At 45.0% G+C, this 22,616-nt stretch overlaps 1 long non-coding RNA gene across 1 annotated transcript; it reads left to right on the forward strand.

Moving 5' to 3' along the window:
* The first annotated feature begins 615 nt into the window (after positions 1 to 615).
* Positions 616 to 15,320, forward strand: LOC148002191 (uncharacterized). Its single transcript, XR_015634641.1, has 3 exons — positions 616 to 876; positions 3,037 to 3,217; positions 13,963 to 15,320. It is a non-coding gene; the product is annotated as an uncharacterized LOC148002191 (long non-coding RNA).
* The last annotated feature ends 7,296 nt before the right edge of the window (positions 15,321 to 22,616 follow it).

A 22,616-nucleotide genomic window follows, 5' to 3' on the forward strand; every position in this document is an offset into this window, starting at 1 on the left:
AGAAGCAACTTGAGGAAGAAAGGATTTATTTTAGCTTATGGTTCCAGAGTGATAGTCCATTAATGGTGGGGGAGCCATGGCATGGGGGAGGAGCCCTAGCATTGCGGGAGCAGGTATAGCATGGGGAGGGAGGCATGGCATAGATGGAGAGCCATGGCATGGGAAGCAGAGCTATGGCATGGGAGGCGGAGCTATGGCATGGTGATGGCGGCAGAAGCGGGAAGCTGGCCAATCACATTTCTTCAGCTTTGGGGGTGGGGAGGCAGAGAGAGGTGGGGGGAAAGCAACGACGACAAGAACTCATGCAGGAAGTGGGACAAGGCTATAAACCCTCAGGCCCACCCCCAGTGACACTTTTTTTTTCCAGCAAGGCTCCACCACCTAAAGGTTCCATCACCACCTCAAACAGCACCACCAGTTGGGGATAGAGTCTTCAAGTGCATGAGCCTCTGCGGGGCATTTCTCACTCAAACCATATCCTTATCAATTCTCTCACCAGCTCCAGGCTTCCACTGTTCTCAGAGGTCTCTGTCTGGACCAAGGGTTTCCAGGTTCTTGGTATCTGTTCAAAGAGTAGAGGAATCATGCATGAATAAGCGTGGTAGTGAGGGGGTTGACTCAGGCAAAGCAGAAGAGCAGCCAGGACATGCAAGGGAGCTCTGGGCTCTGAGCAAGCAGGCAACTCAAGGGTTGGGGATTTAGCTCAGTGGTAGAGCGCTTGCCTAGCAAGTGCAAGGCCCTGGGTTAGGCTCCCAGCTCCAAAAAAAAAAAAAGAAAAAAAGAAAAAAAAAAAGAAAAGAAAAGAAAAAAAAGAGTGTCTGCTTACTGACAGGGACTTCCTCTCATCCACACAGGAAAAGGAGCTGCCTGATAGAGGTAGGGTGGGGGATATTCTGTGTGTGTGTGCATGTGTGTGTGTGTGTGTGTGTGTGTGTGTGTGTATTTACATGTATGCATGCATAGGTACACATGCATGTGGAAGCCCAAAGTTGATATCAGATGTCTTTTATACAGGAGGAGAAACTGGTTGCTAGGGATGGGGATAACATTCTGTGGTGTGTGTATGTTGTATGTCTGTGTATGTGTGTGCTGTGTGTGTGCAGTGTGTGCATGTGTGTGCTATGTATGTGTGTATGTGTGTGCATGTGTGTGCTGTGTGTGAATGTGTGTGTATGTGTGTTGTGTATGTGTGTATATATGTGTGTGTGTATATGTGTGCTGTGTGTATGTGTGTATGTGTATGTGTATGTTGTATGTGTATATATGTGTGTGTTGTGTGTATATGTGTTTATATGTGTGTGTATGTGTGTGTATACATGTTTACATGTTTGCATGCACAGGTACACATACATGTAGAAGCCCAAAGTCGATATTAAATGTCTTCCACAGTCACTCTTCACTTTATTTATTGAGGCAGGGTCTCTTCCTGGACCTGGAGCTCACCAATTCAAACTAGCCTAACAGCCAGCAAGCCCCAGAGATCCTCCAGCCTCTGCCTCACCAGTGCTGGGATTACAAGCATGCGCCCCTGTTCCTGGCTGTCTCTCATGGGCCTGGTGGTTGACCTCAGGCCTTCCTGTTTGCACGATAGACACCTCACCAAATGAGCTATTCTTACTCCCAGCCCCTGGACCATATTTCCCCTGTTTATGAGCCTACCCCACGGCCTAGGAAGAAAGACACAGAATAGTTTTTGGTGGGCCAGGAATTAGAGAATACATAGTTCTTTTTTTTTTTTTTGGTTCTTTTTTTCGGAGCTGGGGACCGAACCCAGGGCCTTGCGCTTCCTAGGTAAGCGCTCTACCACTGAGCTAAATCCCCAGCCCCTGAATACATAGTTCTTATCTACCATGCATGGAACCTTATGAGTTCCTTCCCCAGCACTACCTTAAATCAGGCATGGTAGGAGGCAGGAGGATTAGAAGTTTAGGGCCATCACATTGAGGAGGTTGAGATTAGCCTTGGTCTATGAGACCCTGTCTTCAAAACAGAACAAAAACCGAACAACAAAAACCATCCCCCTCAAAATAAAACAAGAGAAAACCAGCCTCTAATAATTCCTAATAATTCCTAGCAGGTTCTCTTTGATTCAGCTCTAATTCAGAATGTCTTTTTTTTTTTTTTTAACAATAAATCCCTAGTCTTGGTTCCTAGTAGATTCTGAGTGGGAGGCTTGGCAGATTTTGTGATGATTTCCCAGGAGTCCTAATAACACCCGTGAGTGTACCTTATTATGATAAAGAAGTCTCTGAACCTTCTGGGTTCCCTACGGAGATTCATAATTTGTTCCCAGAGCAGGGGCAGGGAGGAACAGGAAAAACAATATGCCGCCTTGAAACCAATCTCTGGACTTGGAGCAAACCCACTTGAGTCTCTGGTCCGTTTTCTCTGCAGAATGTGGTGTCAGTGCCCTGACTCCTATTGTTGTGGATAACGACTGCCACTGTTTTTCAAGTCAGAGATTATACTTTACATAAAAGCCTTAGTCACTTTTCTCACTGCAATGACAAAACACTTGATAAAGTAACTTAAGGGCGGGAGGCTCACTGTCTGAGGGTGCACAGTCCCTTGTGGTTGGGGAGGATGGGGGCAGAAGCAGGGGCAGGGGCAAGGGCAGGGGCAGGGGCAGGGGCAGGGGCAGGGGTAGGAGCAAGAGTAGGAGGCAGCTGATCACACTTCATCCAGTCAGGAAACAGAGAGACAAGAATCCTGGAGCTCAGCTAGATTTCTCCTTTATATCCAGCCCACCAAATGGTGCCATTCGCATTTAGAGAACATGTACCACCGTGATCAACACGGTTTACAAGCGTCTTTCACAGATATAGTCAGAGGGCTGGTTATATCTATTGCTTGGTTCTAGAGCATGTCGAGTTGACAATATTAAGCACTAGGGATGGAAGGATGGCTCAGTGGTTGAACACACACACACACACACACACACGGCCTTATTTTAAAATGAAAAGTGTTTTTAATAACCATCATATGCCCTTAGAATGTTTTTGTTTTTGTTTTTGTTTTTTAATGCTGTATTCCTAGGCTGGAGCAGCTTCAGCAGCTGAGAGCACTGGCCGCTCTTCCACAGGACCCAGGTTCAATTCCCAGACCAACCACCATCTGTAACTCCAGTTCAAAGGATCTGACACCCTATTGTGGCCTCTGTGGGCACTTTCTGCATGTGGTACGAAGACATACTTGAAACACCCATAACCATAAAAAGGTAAATAAGTGTTTTTTTTTTTAAATGTATTCTATGGGGGAGGAGGAATGGGATGAGGAACAGTCAGAGGGTAGACTGGGAGGGAGAATAATGACTGGACTATAAAAAAATTAAAGAAAAATAAATAAATGAATAGAATAGAATAGAATAGAATAGAATAGAATAGAATAGAATATATTCCATTCTCACTTGTTATGTGTGTACATGTGTGTGGGCACATGCATGCCATGACACCCTAAGGTTGTGTGTGTTTCTGGGATTCAACTCAGGATGTCAGGCTGGGTTGAAAATTTAACTTTAACCTTTAACTGATGAGCCATCTCACTGCTCCCTTCCCCATTTAAAAGCAAAGTTCTTATATGTCTCCGTCTGGCCTTGGACTTACTCTATGGCCTTGAACTCCTGATCTTCTTACTCCTACCATCCAAGAACTGGGAATATGTCACCATGTCCTGCTGCTCCCTCTTCTCTCTCTCCCCTCTCTCTCCACCCCCTCCCTCCCTCCTCCTCCCGTTCCTCCTCCCTTCTTTCTCTTTTAAATATTTTTTAGAACAAGTTCTTACTACATAACCAGAACCACCTGCCTCTGCCTCCTGCTCCCTTTGTATATGATGCTAAGGATCCAGAATCTTGCATGTCCTAGGCAATAATTCTGCTGCTGAGTTATGAACATATGACCCCCCCCCACCTTTCACGGGGACAGAGCTTTTCCAAATTGCTCAGGCCTTGGACGCGTCACCTTTTTGTCTTAGCCTCTCCAGAAGCTGGGATTAGAGGTGTGTGCTACCACCTGGAGGTGCTTCTTTGAAAAACAAACAAAACAAACAACTAAGGGAGAAACCTCATCTCACACCACATGGAATTTAAATTTTTTACATCTCACTTATTTTTATTTTGAAAACACCTATTTGTATGGGTAGTCCCCCTCCAGTGTATATATGTAAGCACAAGTGTACAAGGCCCATGAAGGCCAGGAGATGCCGATAGATCACCTTGACTTGGAGTTGTGGATGGACGTGAGCTGCCATGGAGCTGTTGGGAGTCGGGCCCTCTGCAGTTAAGAACGTGACCGAATCACAGAGCCTTCGTTCATGTGGGCCGTTCAAGGGGCTGTTTGGAGTCGTGAGAGTGTGAGGAGACCACAGATGAAGCATTTTCCTGAAACACTGATGCTAAGGTCTCATGGCTCATCCTGGGGTTTCTCCACCCAGAGTCCCACAGCTGTCAGCTGCTACAGCAATGGGTCTGCTGAGACTTCCTCTGGGGACCAGATGCTGGAGTTCTACAGAGCATCTGAAGATAGATGACAGATGTCTAACTGTCATGCAAAATGACTTCTGTGCTGAGTTATTTAAAAGTCACATTCCAGGCTGGGAAAATAGTGCAATTTGACAAGTTTTTGCTGTGCAAACCTGAGGACCAGGGTGTGATCACCAGAACTAATGTAAAAGAAGAAGAAGAAGCACTATGGTCCATTCTTAGGATTCCATTGCTGGGGAGGAAAGAGAGACCAGTGACTTCCCTGGGCTCCCTGGCCAGCCAGCCTAGTCTGATTCACAAGTTCCAAGCCAGTGGGAAGAGATCTTGCTCCAAAAGTAAGTTGGGGTCAGGTGTCACAGCGACACCTTTCATCCCAGCTCCTGGGAACCTTCCTAGTTTAAGGCCAGTCTGGTCTACATAGTGAGCTCCAGACCAGCTCAACGAGAGACCCTGTCACAGAAATAAAAGCAAAAAAGCAAGTTGGAGGCCAGTGATATGGCTTAGTGGGTAGGGCACTTGCTGCCAAGAAGGCTGACAACTGAGTTTAAGCCTTGACTCCCATGTGCTAGGGAGAACTGACTTCTGAAAGTTGTTCTGTAACCTTCATATACGTGACCACGGCATGTGCACTCCCAGTGACCCCATAGACAGACAGACAGACAGACAGGCAGGCAGACAGATGGACAGACAGATGGATAGACATTTTAGTAGGTGGGGGCTCAGTGGTAAAAGCATTTACCTCTATGCTTGAGGGCCTGAACTTAACCCCTGAACTCACACGATAGAAGGAGAGAACAATTTACTCCTAAAATTGTCTTCTGACCTCCACACGTGTGCACTGATACAGACCCCAGTCAATTTCTGGAATCTATGTGTGGCAGGAGAGCACAGCCTCCAATGCATTGTCCTCGGATCTCACTCAAGCTGTGGCGTATAGACACACACATCCACAAATACAACCTTTTTAAAGCATTAGGAAATACTATGGCTCCTGAGGAACACACCAGTGGCCAGCATTTGGTGTATACACACACACACACTCACACTCACACACAGACACACACTCACACAAAGACACACACTCACACACATTCACACACATACACACACTCACACTCACACACACACACTCACGCACACACAAACTCACACACACACTCACACAAAGACACACACTCACACACATTCACACACACACATACAGAGTCCTGCACATGCATGCGCACAGTGCAAATGTGAACTTAAAGTTCCTATGAGTAAGAGTCTGCTGTTACCCTTATTTTGTCATTGAGGAAACCCTCTCAAACACTCTCGGGTAAATGGATTGTGCATAAAGCTTAAGTGTGTGTAGATTAGACTTAGGTGATCATAAATATTGATATTAGAAGGAAATAAAAGCCCGATACAGGGTGATCTGTCTTGACTGTCTTAAATGGGACTTTCTGACTGTGATCACCAAACTAGAATGAGCTGCCTTTTCCCACACTATTCTGCATCAACAGTATGCACCAAGTAGAAATTACATTGCTATCTTTTTTTTTTTCAAGAATTCCACAGGCTGGAGAGATGGCTCAGTGGTTAAGAGCACCGACTGCTCTTCCAGAGGTCCTGAGTTCAATTCCCAGCAACCACATGGTGGCTCACAGCCATCTGTAATGGGATCCGATGCCCTCTTCTGGTGTGTCTGAAGGCAGTCACAGTGTACTCATATACAAAATAAATAAATAGATCTTTTTTTTAAAGATTTATTTATTATATATAACTACACTGTAGCTGTCTTCTGATACACCAGAGCTGTCTTCTGATACACCGGAAGAGGGCATCGGATCTCTTTACAGATAGTTGTGAGCCACCATGTGGTTGTTGGGAATTGAACTCAGGACCTCTGGAAGAGCAGTCGGTGCTCTTAACCACTGAGCCATCTCTCCAGCCCAAATAAATAGATCTTTAAAAAAAAATAAATCTTTAAAAGAATTCCACGAACTCCAGTTGGCTGTTTTTTCCCTAAGGTCTTTGAGGAAGTTCTCACACACAGCTGTGGAGATGCTGACCACCAGAGGGCAGTGTTTCCTCATTCTGTCCTGTTCCTTCTGGAGCTGCCTAGAGTCTAGAGCCACCCACAAGGGCCTCCTGTGCAACCCAAACTTATTATATATCTTGGGGCTACACAGTGAGACGCATTCTAAAAGAGAAAACAACAAACAAAACAACAAAAAGCCCTCTAGGGGCTGAAGTGATATTAGCATTATCTCCTCTTGTGAGGACCCAAGTTCAATTCTCAGCATCCACATTCCTCACAGTTACTGATAACTTCTGCTCCAGGCGATTAAACAGCTCTGGCCTTCTTAAGCACCTGCATTCACAGGTGCGTGCGCATACACACACACACACACACACACACACACACACACACACACACATACACACACACATTTTTTAAAACTTGTTTTTGTTTTTTTTTTTTAAAGATTTATTCATTTATTATATGTAAGTACACTGTAGCTGTCTTCAGACACACCAGAAGACGGCATCAGATCCCCTTACAGATGGTTGTGAGCCACCATGTGGTTGCTGGGAATTGAACTCATGACCTCTGGAAAAGCAGTCGGCTCTCTTAACCACTGAGCCATCTCTCCAGCCCCCCCCCCACACACACACACATTTTAAGAGCGCTAAGCTAGGTGTGGTGGTGCACACATTTAATGGCTACACCCAGGTGGCAGAGGCAGGTGGATCTCTGAGTTTTTCAGCCAGCCTGGCCTACAAAGTGAGAGCGACTTCTAGAACCATCAGGACCATACAACGAGACTCTGTCTCAAACAAGCAAACAGAGTTCTAAAGCTGGGCATTGCTGGGTACACACCTGCTACCCAATTACTTAGAAGCATGAGGCACGAGAATTATTAATTTTTTATTAGATATATTTCTTTACTTACATTTCAAATGTTATTCCCTTTCCCGGTATCCTGTCCATAAGCCCCTATCCCCTCCCCCTCCCCCATATGGGTATTCCCCCCATCCATCCCCCTTATTGCTCCCCCCACCTTCTCCTGCCCTGTGGGTCCAACCTTGGCAGGACCAAGGGCTTCCCCTTCCACTGGTGCCCCAACAAGGCTATTCTCTGCTACATAAGCAGTTGAGGACCTGGGTCAGTACATGTATAGTCTTTCAGTAGTGGTTTAGTCCCTGGAAGCTCTGGTTGGTTGGCATTGTTGTTCTTATGGGGTTGCGAGCTCCTTTAGCTCTTTCAATCCTTCCTCTAATTCCCCCCAAGGGGGTCCTATTCTCAGTTTGGTGGTTTGCTGCTAGCATTGACCTCTGTATTGGACAAGCTCTGGATGTGTCTCTCAGGAGAGATCTATATCCCGTCCCTTTCAGCATGCATTTTCTAGCTTTATCAATCTTATCTAGTTTTGGTGGCTGTATATATATGGGCCACATGTGGGGCAGGCTCTACGAGGGATATTTTTTTTTTAAAGATTTATTCATTTATTATATATAAGTACATACATTGGAGCTGTCTTCAGATACACCAGAAGAGGGCATCAGATCTCTTTACAGATGGTTGTGAGCCACCATGTGATTGCTGGGAATTGAACTCAGGAATGAGGATTATTTTTAATTCAAGGGCAGTCTGGGCTTCATAGCAAGACTTTACCTAAAAATAAATAAATAAATAAATAAATAAAGAAAGAAAGAAAGAAAGAAAGAAAGAAAGAAATCATTAAAACAAGCCGCAGTTGTTTTGCTTTTCATGCTTCATTTATTAAGCCATATCAGGAAGAGATTACACTTGTCGCCATGAGGAATTCTTCCCTAACACCTAGGCTACAGGCACGAGTCACATACTCTGCCCTTGACACGAACTTACAGGCTGTCAACTAGAAAAGAGTCACCATTACCAGCACCCCAGTCTTGGTACCGAGCAACGCCACACTGCCACACCCCTCAGTTCCTCCAGTGGCTGGATGTTAACTCTGGCATCCCGCACAGCTGACTTCATTCTCCAGTTCCCGACTTTCGGGCTTGTGCTCTGCACAGGAACCAGTATCAAGCTAGGCCCTGTTCCCCACCTTCATATGTTCTTCCTCTCCACGGGCTGCCATGGAGACCTGTTCCACCTTTCGTGAGGGTGAGAGAGACTTTGAGAAGGTTCACGACGGGCAGAGCCAGGGCCGTCTTTCATTCGTTCATTCTCGCATGAGTATCCTGGCGTGCACACAGAGGTCAGAGAACAACTGGTTGGGAGCCAGTTCTTTCCCACTGTGTACATAGTCGATATCAAATGGTTATTTTTTTTTCTTTTTTGGTTCTTTTTTTCGGAGCTGGGGACCGAACCCAGGGCCTTGCGCTTCCTAGGCAAGCGCTCTACCACTGCGCTAAATCCCCAACCCCATCAAATGGTTATTGGGCTTGGCCCTAGACTCCTTTACCTACTAGGCCATTTTGTCAGCTCCTGCCCCTCCCCCCAGGGTCTGGGACACTGTTCACCCCCACCCTGTGATAGATGCAGGTCTCTCAAAGGTGCCAAATGTGTTGTTTCCGGAGGGACCCAGGCTTGTTTTGCTTCTGTGACGTGTACACTCAGGTTCTAAGCTACTGTTCATTAAATGCCGTAAACTCATAGTAAATTTTTTATATGTGTGAGTATTTTGCCTGCATGCGTTTCTGAAGTCACATGCATGCCTGGGGTCTAGTCTAGGGGCTGGGAACTGAAGCCGGGTTCTCTGGAAAAGTTGTCAGTGTTTTTAACTGCTAAGCTGTTTCTCCAGCCCCCTCCATTTTAATTTTTAATTTAATTTTTACTACATTTGCTTATTTGTAGTCACAATTTACTATTAATGACAAGTATTATCTACTGAGCCATCTTTTTTATCATTTTTAAAACATTTATTATATATAAGTACACTGTTGCTGTCTTCAGACACACCAGAAGAGGGCATCAGATCCCATGACAGATGGTTGTGAGCCACCATGTGGTTGCTGGGAATTGAACTCAGGACCTCTGGAAAAGTAGCCAGTGCTCTTACACTGAGCCATCTCTCTGCCTGCCATTTTTAATGGACTTTTCCTATGTATAGTGTCTAGCCTCCTTCACTCACGCTGGGGAGAACATGGCGCCGCCAGTGCCAAGCCTAGAAGAACCAACTCTAGGCTATCACTTTCTGGTCCTTTCAGTGTGGTTAATTTGAACTGAGGCTGATGATGACCTGGGCTGGGAAACAAGTTCTAGAGGGCAGATAAGGAAGGAGGTGTGGACACTTGACACTTCTTGGATCTGCCCTTGAGGACTGTCAGGCTGCCCTGCAGCTCCCCTGTCAGCTCCCACATGTGCTGAGTGGTCTTGTGATCCTCCCTTGTCTGGAAGACCAGAATCCTGACACAGAGTCAACTTCTACACACATAGAAATGCCTATTGCCTTCTTTAGCTTCTCCTCTCAACCCTACATGTGATAGTGACTGGACTACCTTCAGGAGGAGGAACAGGAGGAGGAGGAAGAAGAGGAGGAGGAGGAAGAGGACAGTGGCTGTCCCATCTCAGCACCAATATTGGCTGTGTCATTTCATTAATGGACTCCGGTCAAGTGGTTCTGGCGTTCTGGATGTCTTGATTGTCTCCATCTATCACTGGTCACTGGTCTCCATTTCTTCTATCTGAGGGAAGAAGAAAACACAGCTGAGGATAGAAATGATTTTGAAGGTCAGAGTTCAGAGAGTCCTGGACAGGGCATCATGGCTACAGTGTCCATTTCTTGCCCAGGTATAAGTAGATAGGCCTTGCATGGGAGAATTAAGTGGGCTCTGCCTTCTCTGGCCATCTGACAATCATCGCTCTCTGGTGACGACCAAGATCGGATGCCTTCTCTGGGAATTGAACAAAGTGACTTGTTTTCCTAAGCTTTGATTCTGACATCTTGTAAAGACTGGAACCAGGTGGTGACAACACATGTTTGTAAGCCCAGCCTTTGGAAGATGCCTTTGAGACCAGGCAGGGATATATAGCACTTGGGAAGCAGAGGCAGGGGGATCTCTGAGTTCAAGGCTAGCCTAGTCTATCTTGCAAGCTCCAGGCAAGCCAAGGGAGGCAAAGATGGGGGTCAGCTCTCCAGTTGCAGGAGAAGGGAGGGGCCAGCTCAGCACAGTGCTTGGGCATCCATGTGTGCTCAGGACATTGGTATGGCCTTTAGTGGCAACATGGGCCTCAGATATCAATACTGATCCTGGTTGCCATAGGACCGTGGACCTGGCCCCCAGCTGCAAACATGGGCCTGAATGTCACATGGCTTCAGGTGGTTGCATATGGTGACCAGAAATCAACCTCGTGTATTGTTCTCAGGTACTGTGCACTTTGAGACAGGGCATTATAGGTATTTTTTTGGGTGGATTTTGCCCAACCTTATCCATAAAGCTCTCGAAATAAAAACACAGAAACTTGGTATTTTATAAGCTGCTACACTATGCTGGGCAAGTTCTGAGCTTTTCTAACCCTTCTACCTGTGAAAACACAGACGCCAATCACTTGCCAATCTGGTGTCTTCTGGGCTGCTTCTGCTCCGTTAGCTTGTCCTCAAGGTCAGCTTCTCTTGGCCGTGTGCTCCCAACGGTCTATCCTGTGTAAGCATGACCTCCTCCCCTCCGTCGTCTCCCTCAAGAACCCTCACTCAGTTCCTGCCTTCCTATCCTTTCTGCTCAGTCATAAGCCTTAGCCATTTATTGACCAGTCAGGACTTAATAGGGAGCACTGTTTATAGTACGCTGGTTAACACAGCACCCCAATATCAGATTACACTCTGGTTAGGGATACAGAACTCAGCCTCTGAATACACAGTGAACAACACTAACCAACATCTCCCCCTTTAGTCCAGTAAAAGGCTCTTTCTCTTAAACTACATTCAATACAAGCAATTATGAAACAATTTTGAAAGCTATCATGTAAGAGTTGCACTCATAAGTTGTATTTTGCAGCTTAGAAGGCAGTCTGCTGTCCATCCTATGGCGGTGAATTTAAAGTTCTTGTTTAGGTAAACCTAAATCATTTCTACCATAACTTGCATTATCAACCTAAAAAGATCTTATACCTAAAAATATTTTCTCAAATCCTAAACAACTCAAGCTTATATGTGAGACTAAAACTATCTAGTCTTCAACATCAGAGACCTGAGAATAAATATTTCCTGATTGTGCAGGAATTGCATTTCCTGAGTATACAGGAAGTACAGGTAAGCAACTTCCAAAACTATAGACAGACAGCTGGCTGTCTGGAGAGTTGCCCCAAAATCCTCTATAACGTTGGAGCATCAATCTTCAGCCTTCTGGCCCAGAAGATCTGACAGACTTTCTGTGAAGTGGGAATTACGAAGGGCTAGCCTTACCTTGTCCTTACAAAGCTCGGCAGTTGACTTCCCTGAAACCAAGTCTGTCCATTTTGGGCAGCATTCCGTCTGCAGTATAGGTAAGGGCAGTTTGTTGCCCGGTGGCAGCTTGCCACATCTGAAGCAAACTCTGTGAGGAGATTTGTTGGTGCTCAACTTTGAAGCAGAATGGGGGTGCTGCCAGGAGCTGACATGTCTTATTATTAAAAAGAAAGAAAGGGAGGGGTTGGGGATTTAGCTCAGTGGTAGAGTGCTTGCCTAGCAAGCGCAAGGCCCTGGGTTCGGTCCCCAGCTCCGAAAAAAAAGAAAAAAAAAAAAAAGAAAGAAAGAAAGAAAGAAGGAAAAAAAGAGTGAGTCCTTTAAAAATCTTTAAATGACATATTGTGGATCTCTGAGGCTTTTGAAAACCATCTAGCTATAGTGTGTGAATAGGCAAACATTGTTTTCTAGCTATTTACTATCTGCTCAACCTTGGAAACTTTTCCTTTTCCTTTTCTTTTCTTTTCTCTTTTTTTCTTTTCTTTTCTTTTCTTTTTTTTCACAAGGCTCGCAAAAGCAGGGCGCGTGTGCACACACCTTGGACGGGAAGGGCATGCACCGTAGAGGGTCAACCACCCTCCCACCGGCACAGGGAAGAGGGTCCAGCGAAACACAGTGAACCTGGGAGGGCAAGAGCGCCTGACGCGTCCACAGGGACCCCGAGAACCACAACGGGAAGTGCGCGCGGGTCAGTGCCCGGGCGGACAGTCACACCCCTGACTTCCACACACCACCCGGCAAGGAATGGGAAAGAGAGAGGAAGGGCCCGCTGGCAGATCGAGAAGAGCGGTCGCCATTCGCACATGAATGTCCGTCCCTCGCCTGGCGCGGCTTAGGCCCGGGCCCAAAGAGAACACAGCAGCACCTCATCAATCCAATGAGGAAAAAAAAATTTTTTTTTTTTTTTTTTGTATTAAAGTAGACTAGTCTCTGACATGACCACGATTGTGATTCACTATGCATTTCTTAATTATCTCTGTAAGGGGAGTTCCCTAAGTGGTTCTTGATTTGTCAATAAAGAAGACCTGGAGCCAATTGCTGGGTAGAGGGTACAGGTGGGACTTCCGGGTCCCGAGAGGAAAAGGAGATGCAGGGAAGGAGTGAATGCTCTGGAGGAATGAGGACAGAGCAATCATTAAGGCCTCCCTCTGAGACAGCTAAGGCCTGTGGCCTCCCCTACAGGCGGGTGGCCAAAAATGTTTGGCAGGGGCTAATTGGAACAAGCCATTAAGTTTAGGGTGGAAGGAGAGACGGAGATAATAAATTGGTAAAGGCACGTGTTCCCAGGCAGGAGATATTTGTGTCCAGCAATTGTGCCTAGCAGGCAAGTTAAGGTAACAAGGCTGAGTGTGTCTTTTATCTGCAGACTCAAAGGGAGTCAGGTCGGGGCTGATCCAGTTAGCCAATCCCGAAGCTAAGCCAGGTGAAACACATGGGAGGGTAACATGTTTCTAAAACCACACACAATGTATCTCAGCCTGTAATAACAGTTTTCAAAGGACTAGAACTTAACATTGCATTTTAAAGAATTACATAGGTACAATACCTTAAAACGTCAGTGCATAGTATGTTGTAGCAAACTATAACCTCGATTTTGCATCAATATACAAAGATCTATACCAATGTGACAAAATATAACCTTGATTTTGTATATCCTTATACAAAAATATATACCAATGGCAGACTTTCCCCTAGGAGCAGCTCTAATAGTGTAAGAGTAGATTCAATGATCTATACTTTATTCCTATTATTCCTATATCCTATCCCCTTTGGAGCCCTTCTTCCCCTACATAAGAAAAAAAGGATAGAGAAAAGAGAAATCCCTAAGTTTAACTTCCCATATCTTGCTTTTTCCAATTCAAGACCATTAAATAACTTGCAACCAACCCTTTAAACAAAACACATCTAATAACCCACTGAGTGACCACAAAACAATCCAACCTGCCTTTTGGGAAATGGGGCGTCATTCTCTTAAAGTCGTTTCCTGCTGATTTTGGACGTAGTTTTTCTTTCTGGGGGGTCATGTCTTGAGGAAGTGAGCTGTAACATTTGTTGTCCCGTCTCTAAATGCAGGTTTAACTAGGTCCTGATTGGAATAGTCTCAAAGGCAATTGGAGTTGTCCCGGAAGCACATTTTGAGGAAACAGAAACTGAGGCAGTCTGAGGCTGGATCAAGCAGGCTGCTGGAATAATGTCTCAGCATTCCAGGATCATCCTGGACGGTGAATCTTGTCAAGGCCACCTCCATTCTATTGTTGTTTGGTCATTTTGTTCTGTAAACATATAAGCCCTCACGAGTAACATACACATCTGTAATAACATGTATAGAATGGGCAAGGTACACAGGTCAGTTATGGAGGATTCTCTGCTCTTTGAGCAAGTGAAAAGACATCTGTCTTTCTTCAGCTGGTTTGACCTATATAACCAAGCCATAATATAAATCTCCATCTATGCCATACGGAAGAATGGCACATATTACTAAGTCAAGAGAACTCTGTAGCCTACAAGATAAGTATTGGCTATGCATAGACATAGAGTCTCAGGGAGTCTCAGAGCTGTTCCGTGTAGAGGAATCGGCTTATGTATTACCTGTCTTGGTGGTCCTGTTGATGTTCTCTCTTCCTGTAGCCGAGATCTGCAGGGGTTCTCCCTGTCATATCTGATTCCAAATTGGAAGGAATCCACAGTTTTTCTTCTCCTGTGGAAACATACAGGAGCCTCTTCCCCAGCACAACACATTTCCTGCCTCCCATTCTGAGGTAGGACATCCTTAAAATAAACAAGATGATTTAATTCAGCAGTTTTTTTTTTTTTTCCCCCGTGACCCAGTGTCTCTCAGCTACAGTTCCGTTTGTTTCCTCAATCAGCATCCAAGAAATTTAAAGTCAATGAAGCGTTATGTAATCCATGTGTGGGGGCTTTCATCACTCTCCTGTTAAACATCAAAGGTACAGTTGGATCTTTCTACAACTGCCTGTCCTGTAGGATGGTGGGGCATACCCATAATATCATTTATATCATAATAATAAGGAATTGTTCATTTAACTAGAGACACATGCTGGAGTACTGCCAGCCTTAATTTGCAACTCCTGTAGCTGCCATAACCTCTAAGAAATGTGCGATTACAGAATCAACCTTTCCAGAACTTAAAGCAAATGCCCATTGGAATCCCGAGTCTGTGTCTATAGTGTGGCGCACACATTTCAGTTTACCAAACCCTGTAAAATGAAACTTTCATTTGCCAAACTCTACTTTGGGGTACCTTTAGGATTACTCCCTGCGGATAATGGAATTTGGTTATGTAAAGAACCAAAGTATGACGTGTCCTTGCAATTTCCCTGCTTGTTGCCAAGTGATAGAACTCTCTTTAAACCTTTGCTGTTAACATGGTGGGTTTTTTTTATTATTATTAAATTCTGAAGCTCCCAGCACATTTCCTACCAATAGCTGATCAATTTCATCGTTACGTTGTACTAGAGGGCCTGGTAGACCCATATGGGATCTGATACGGGTTATATATAACGGATGATTTCTATTTCCGATTATTTGTTGTAGATGAAGAAATAGTGAAGTTAATTTAGAATCATCCTGAATAAGTTCGGCAGTTTCTATATGCAAAGCAGTTGTTCCTGCACACTGAGAGTTGGTTAAAAGAGTTGATTCTGGAAAATCTAACCCCACCATAGGAATTGCGTATAACAGATTTTGAATTGAATCGTAAGGACTCTCAACCACCTTAGTTTTTCTGACTTATACCCTGCCTCCTGATTTATTTGCATCAGTATAAAATGTGGGGGGGCTGCAGAAATTGGAGTCCTTTTTATTATATTGGAGAGAACCCAATTAGTTCTTTCGATAAATTTTATGAAGTTGCTTGCCTTTAGGGGACTTGGTGTTAATCTCCCCCCAAGTGATTGCAAGCTCTTTGCCAATGTTCATCTGCTGCCTAAAATGAGACAATCTCAGTACTAGTAAAAGGTACCATAGTCTCTTCAGGATCTATTCCTGCTAATTGACAAAGTCCTGTTTTTCCTTTTAGGATCAACTTAGAAACCTTTTCTATATAGATTTTTAATTTTTTTTTACTCCATGCGCTAAGAATATCCACTGTGAGATATAATCTTCTGTCTGCATTAGAATTCCTGGGGGAGAATGAGTAGAAGGTAGGATAACTAAAATACAGGCCATCTTTAGATCAATACAATCTACATGTGCATCTTGTAGTTTCTTTTCTACCAGAGCCAATTCCTCTTCAGCCTCAGGTGATAAGTACTTAAATGGTCCAGGAAACTTAACACCTTGTAAGGCTTGAAATAAATTACGTTGCTCTTGAGCAGTTAATCCAATTTACGGCCATAGACAATTAGTACCTCCCAGAAATTTTTGAAAATCATTAAGAATTCTTACTTGCTGTCTGATTTTACTTTCTGTGGTCCAATCTTTGTAGACCTATCTTATAGCCTAGATAATTGAGTCCCCTCTTTTTATTTTGTCAGGAGCAAGTTGTAATCAACAAGGCAAAATTCTCTTTAATTCACTAAATATTTTTCCTCAGGTATCCCTCTTTGAATCAGCCAGCAAAGTATCATCAATATAATAATAAATTATGGTATGAGGAGCTGCTCATGAATTGTTTCTAATGGCTGTTATACAAAATATTGGCATAAAGTAGAACAATTCAACATCCCTTGTGCCGAGACTTTCCAATGGCACCTTTTACAGGACAACTTCTATTAAAAGTAGGTTCTGAGAAAGGAAATCTTTCCCTGTCATATTCATATAAAGGGATTGTGAGAAAGCAATCTTTTACAGCAGTCACTAGCAATAGGCCTTTACTTAGGTAACAAGGCATTTCAGGCTGCAAAAGAGCCCACTGGCTGAATGATTTTATTTGCTCTCAGATCTGTCAATATCCTTCATTTGCCAGACTTTTTAAAATGAGAAATGCAGAAGTCCAAGGGCTGGTGGACTCTTTTATGTGTTGAGACCCCACCCCCACCCCACTGCTCTTGGACTAGTGCCTGTAACGTTTCTTGGATTATAGGCCATTGATATATCCAAACGGGCTTGTGTCTGCCACTTCAGTGGTAGGGCAGTTGGTGTTCTATCCAGTAGTGTCTCCCCCATACAAAGTTAAAGAGTCAGCCTCTGCTGTATCTTGCTTATGCACAGCTTGAACAGTATGTAACTGTCTTCAATGACATCCTTTCATTTCTTTATTAGAAACACCTCCCATACAGCCTATCTCTAAAGTTGGAGGAATGCTAATTCGTGTTTCCCACTGTTGCAATAGATCTCTTCCCCATAAGCTCATGATTACATCTGCCACACATGACCTTAACCTTCTGTATTAGTCAGGGTGCTCTAGAGTCACAGAACGTATGGAATGTCTTTCTATATTGAAGGAATTTATTAAGATGACTTACAGTCTGTAGTCTAGCTCCCCGACAATGGTCAGCTGTGAATTGGAAGTCCAAAACTCTAGTAGTTGTTCAGTCCCATAAGGCTAGTTGTTTCAGCTGGTTTTCTGTAGAAGCAGATTCCAACAGATGTGCTGACGAGTAAATACAAGGGGTGAAGAAGAGCAAATCTTCCTTCTTCTAGTGTCCGTATGTAGGTCTCCAGCAAGAAAGTGTGGCCCAGAGTAAACCAGTATCCCACAAGGGATGGATGGCCTGGGAAGTGCAATTGGGTTGGCCGAAAGCTGGCCGTGGGAACCAGAGCAAATGGCCGCTTGTGGCTGGTCTGCCACTTGTGGCTACCACTTGCTCAGTTCCCCTTAACTCCCTAAAATAATACAAGCAATTTGTAATTTACCAGCCAGATTTATAACAGTAAATCTCCAATACCAAAATGTGTACACAAAGAACACAAAACTCAATTGATATAAATGCAAACTGCACACCTAGATTGGGCAAATGTGCCCTACATTACTCTTTTTCCATCTATGAAATGCTTAGCTACTTGTGGCTCATCCAGGCCATATGGTTCTGGTTCATCTTCCTTTTCCTCCATCTTCTCTCCATCCTCCATCTCTCTCCATCTCTCTCTCTTTCCTTTTTCCCCTTTCCCCTCTCTTAAGCTTTCAGCTCCACTCCTTCCTTCTGCTGCCCAATCACAGGCTCTAGACTTATCTGGCCAATTAAGATTTCATCTGATCTGGGGCTGGGGATTTAGCTCAGTGGTAGAGCGCTTACCTAGGAAGCGCAAGGCCCTGGGTTCGGTCCCCAGCTCCGAAAAAAAGAACCAAAAAAAAAAAAAAAAAAAAAAGATTTCATCTGATCTTACCTGAGTACAGGCACTCCTTTTGAGGGACCAAAAAAACAGATAACAATCCATAACAACACCTCTTGGGCCAGGTCTGCACAATTCAAATCACTCTCAATAATAAAGTCTCCCATATTCCTACTAGGATAGCCCAATAAGTCCCATTTAAAGCATTCCACTGCTTTCCAAATCCAAAGTCTCCAAATCTACATTCTTCCAAACAAAAGCATGGTCAGGCCTAGCACAGCAATACCCCACTCCTGGTACCAAATTCTGTCTTAGGGTTTTACTGCTGTGAACAGACACCACGATGAAAGCAGGTCTTATAAAGGACAACATTTAATTGTGGCTGGCTTATAGATTCAGAGGTTGAGTCCATTATCATCAAGGAGGGAACATAGCAGCATCCAGGCAGGCATGATGCAGGAGGAGCTAAGAGTTCTACATCTTCATCCAAAGTCTGCTAGCAGAATACTGGCTTCCATGCAGCTAGGATGAGGGTCTTAAAGCCCATACCCACAGTGATACACCTACTCCAACAAAGCCACACCTTCTAATAGTGCCACTCCCTGGGTAGAGCATATACAAACTATCACAGTACTTAAATTTCTTCAGCCTCCCTTCGGGAGCTTCTGAGGTAGCCATGTTGACTGGAAGAAAGACACCACTTGGAGGTAGGAAAATCACCAAAGAGATCTTCCTTGCATGCTACATATGTTAGCATGGTAAAGTCATCAGGAGCAGACTCAGAATTGTCAGCACATACATCCCCACACCATCACTGTAGGACACGGACTCTCTCAACAGGCTGCGGTCACTGTGGGAACTGTGGGAACCAGTGTTGGAGTTCATACAGAAAACCCTTCCAACACAGCATCGGCTGGGATGCAGCTCAGTTTCTGGAGCTTGCCGTGTGCACAGAGCCTGTTCCATTCCTACTGAGGTATGAACTGAATGTGGTGGTGCAGGCCTGCAATCCCAGCACTTGGCATAGAGACAGGAAGATCAGGAATTCCAGGGCTCAGGGCTCAAAAGATGGCTCAGTGCTTAAGGGCACTGTTTTTTCTATAGAGGATGCCGTTCTATTCCCAGCATCCAAATGGTGGTTCACAACCATCCATAACTCCAGTTCCGTGGAATCCAGAGCCCTCTTTTGGCTTCCTTAGGCACCAAGCTTGCACCTGGTACACAAAAATACGCAGGCAAGGGCTGGGGATTTAGCTCAGTGGTAGAGCGCTTACCTAGGAAGAGCAAGGCCCTGGGTTCGGTCCCCAGCTCCAAAAAAAAGAACCAAAAAAAAAAAAAATACGCAGGCAAAGCATTCATGCACATGGAAATGAAGGAAATCCAAGAAAAGAGTTAATGTTTTTTCAAGACTATCTTTGACTACGTAGGGAAGTTAAGGCTGGGGAAGATTTTGTGAGAAGGTCTCATACAAAATGCAAATGCACAGCGTTGTTAATACTGAGCCACTCGTGGCCAAAGTAAGCTGGACAGGAAAATAGGTACCTTTAATAGGCAATGTGCAAGACACCTGTATGGGATAGGACAGTCAGACCCAATAGGAATCTGCCCTTCCCCCCCTCCTCCCACACCACTACCACACACACTCACTGGGTTGGAACCACCTTCAGCCCTGCCATAGCTAAGCCTTAATCAATTTCCTCTACCTGACCCAGCACAGGGCATCCAAAAAAAAAAAAAAAAAAAAAAAAAAAAAACCACCAAAAACAAAAACTTCTGTTTTGGACTGGTTTGGGGATAGGATCCTATGCTCTCTAGGCTGGTCTCAAAGTCACAATGCAGCTCAGATGGGCTTGAGTTCCCTGATCCTTCTAAGTGCTGGGATTACAGGTGTGACCAACACATGCCTCAGCAGGACACATGCCCCAGCGCCATGCACACCCCAGCTCCACACACAGCTCACCCAAGAATGTCTGTACCCCTGGGTCTATAGACATACAAGGTGGAAATATCAGAGACAGCAAGGTAGCTCCACGGGTAAAGTGCTTGTCGAGCGAGGGAAAGCTTAAAGACCAGAGTTGTATCCCCAGAACACAACGCACAGGCAGAAGAACTCACCCCTAAAAGTTGTCCTCTGACCTTATGTGCACATGGGCACCCACTCTCTCCTGCCCCTCTCCACCTTTTCTCTCCCTCCTTAATCTAAAAAATAAGTTATATAAATCAAATATTTGCTGACAAGGGGCTGGGCTGCCCTTCCCCTGGAGGCCTTCCCCTATAATCCGGACATTTTGCTTTTTTCTCTTCTCTCTTTGCACGTGCACTCACATGTCCTTTCTCTCTTTCTCCCCTCCCCCCAACAGCAACACTCCTGGCCTCAATCTATGAGGCCAGTGAACCCACTGGAGAGCAGCTTCTCAGTAAACTTGCCTTTACTATAATCCAATCCGGCTTAAATTGGCTCGTTTCACTGGTGGAGAAATAACCTACCAAATGGTGTCGAACCTGGAAGAAGTTGAGTCCCCAGTCCAATGGCCCCTGTCTTTCCTGGCCATGTGGGGGACCATTTCTGTCCCTCAATCCTCCGCATTAACCGTTCCATCTCAGCAGTGAACACTGGGAAGATGGGTGCCACGGGATCTAAAACAAATTTATTCAAATAGGCCTGAACTCTGTGTCCACCTCTTGGAATCCCTTCATCCCACCGAGCGCAGAGCTCCAAGTGCCCTCTAGCCCTGCCCTCCATCACCTCCCTCCTGTCCTGTGCGGCCCCAGCACCAGCATTGATTTCAAAAGTGATGGTAAACAACCAGCTTGCTCATTTTAAATTGCCATCTTGGTTTTGGAATAAAGAGTGTCAATGGAATTCACTGCCATCTTTCTGACGGGCATCACTAAAGTCATTCGAGAACTGATGCAGTTAGTTAGTTCAGCTTTATTTGGCCTCCTGTTTTACGTTTGCTAGATGTTCGGTTTTGAACAGATAACTAGAAAGAGATATAGATTGTCTAGCCCAGATATGCTAAGTAGGTACTGGCCTCAAACCTGTCGGAGATCTGCTGAATATGGCATTTAAAATCTTAAATTTAAGTCACTTAAAATGACAGAGACTCCTAAATCCTAGCAGTGACACCCCCCAAGATCTCCAAGAAGATCCAGACACAACAAGAAAGAACTCCACTCGGGGCTGGGGATTTAGCTCAGTGGTAGAGCGCTTACCTAGGAAGTGCAAGGCCCTGGGTTTGGTCCCCAGCTCCGAAAAAAAGAACCAAAAAAAAAAAAAAAAGAACTCCACTCAACTGTGGTACAATAACCACTTTCTCACTGGACTGTGGACAAACAGGGACACCAGAGATGCTCTGAGTTGCTTCTCCTCCACAGAAAGGCCTCTCAGCTTTGCCTGGCCTAGTAGCCTAAGATAGATCCTGTCCTGGCATGTCCCAAATGAAGCCGTCAACATCACAGGAACCCTAGTGGGTTGACTGACTGGGTAATGGGTAAGTCCATCATTTTAACTGACATTTAGATTTGTCCTCCACAATTCTCTGAGGGGTTTGAGCCCAATGATCAGCGACCTGTGTCTCGTGGTAAATAATTGGATAGGAAAAGCTTACATGAGTAAGGTCTTACATGAAGGCTTCTGGGAAGGTGTTTATGGGTCTAGGAAGATGTTTTGAGGTTGGGAAATGCAAGCTATAAAGGATTTACCTTGTTGTAAACTTAAAAGATTCTTGTAAGCTTTAGGTAATCCACTTAACTTCACCTTACAGGTCAAATGGACTTAAGACAAGTACTATCAATTAGCAGCCTGTTCACACACTTGCCTATTCCTGAGGTCCTAGAACCCTCCACCCTTCCTCCAAATACCAAGATCACGCTCCCAAAAACTTCAAATGTACACCCAAGAAAAGGTTTTCTCCCTAAACTTTATCTTCTGCCCCTTAACGCCCAGGTGTTCCCTCAGAACCCACGTCCAGGAAAGCTCGAACCCAGTCACGACAGGTGCTCTGCCCAGCTTCAGGCTGCTTCCAATGGGCCTGCTTCTTACTCCCACATGCATCAAACTGAAGAAGTCAAAAGGTTTCTTACTTTGTTTTTACTTGCGTGTAGCGTGCCTGCAAGAGTTTATATGCACCATCTGTGTGCGGATGCCCACAGACGCAAAGAGGTGAGATCAGATCCCCCGGAACTGGATCACAGGCGGTGGTGAGCTGCCCAAAGTCTGTGTTAAGGCTCAGACTCTGCTCCAGTCAGCTTAGCTGACTCAGAAAGTCAGTGAGATATCCTTCTTCAAAAAACTACACAAGAGGCAAACAGGGCTGGTGGCACAGCTCCCTTGGTACAGTGCTTTCCTGGCATGCATGAGGTCCTGGCTTTAGGCCCCAGCACTATAAAAAGGAGGGGTGATGACAAATCCTCCCTCTTGGAAGGTAGAGGCAGGGGGATCAAGGTCATCTCTGGCTGCATTTCCAGCCTGAGGCTCGTCTCCGACACAG

This window comes from Rattus norvegicus, chromosome 12 (genome assembly GCF_021556685.1).
Source record: "Rattus norvegicus strain SHRSP/BbbUtx chromosome 12, alternate assembly SHRSP_T2T, whole genome shotgun sequence".
In the NCBI taxonomy this organism is placed as follows: Eukaryota; Metazoa; Chordata; class Mammalia; order Rodentia; family Muridae; genus Rattus; species Rattus norvegicus.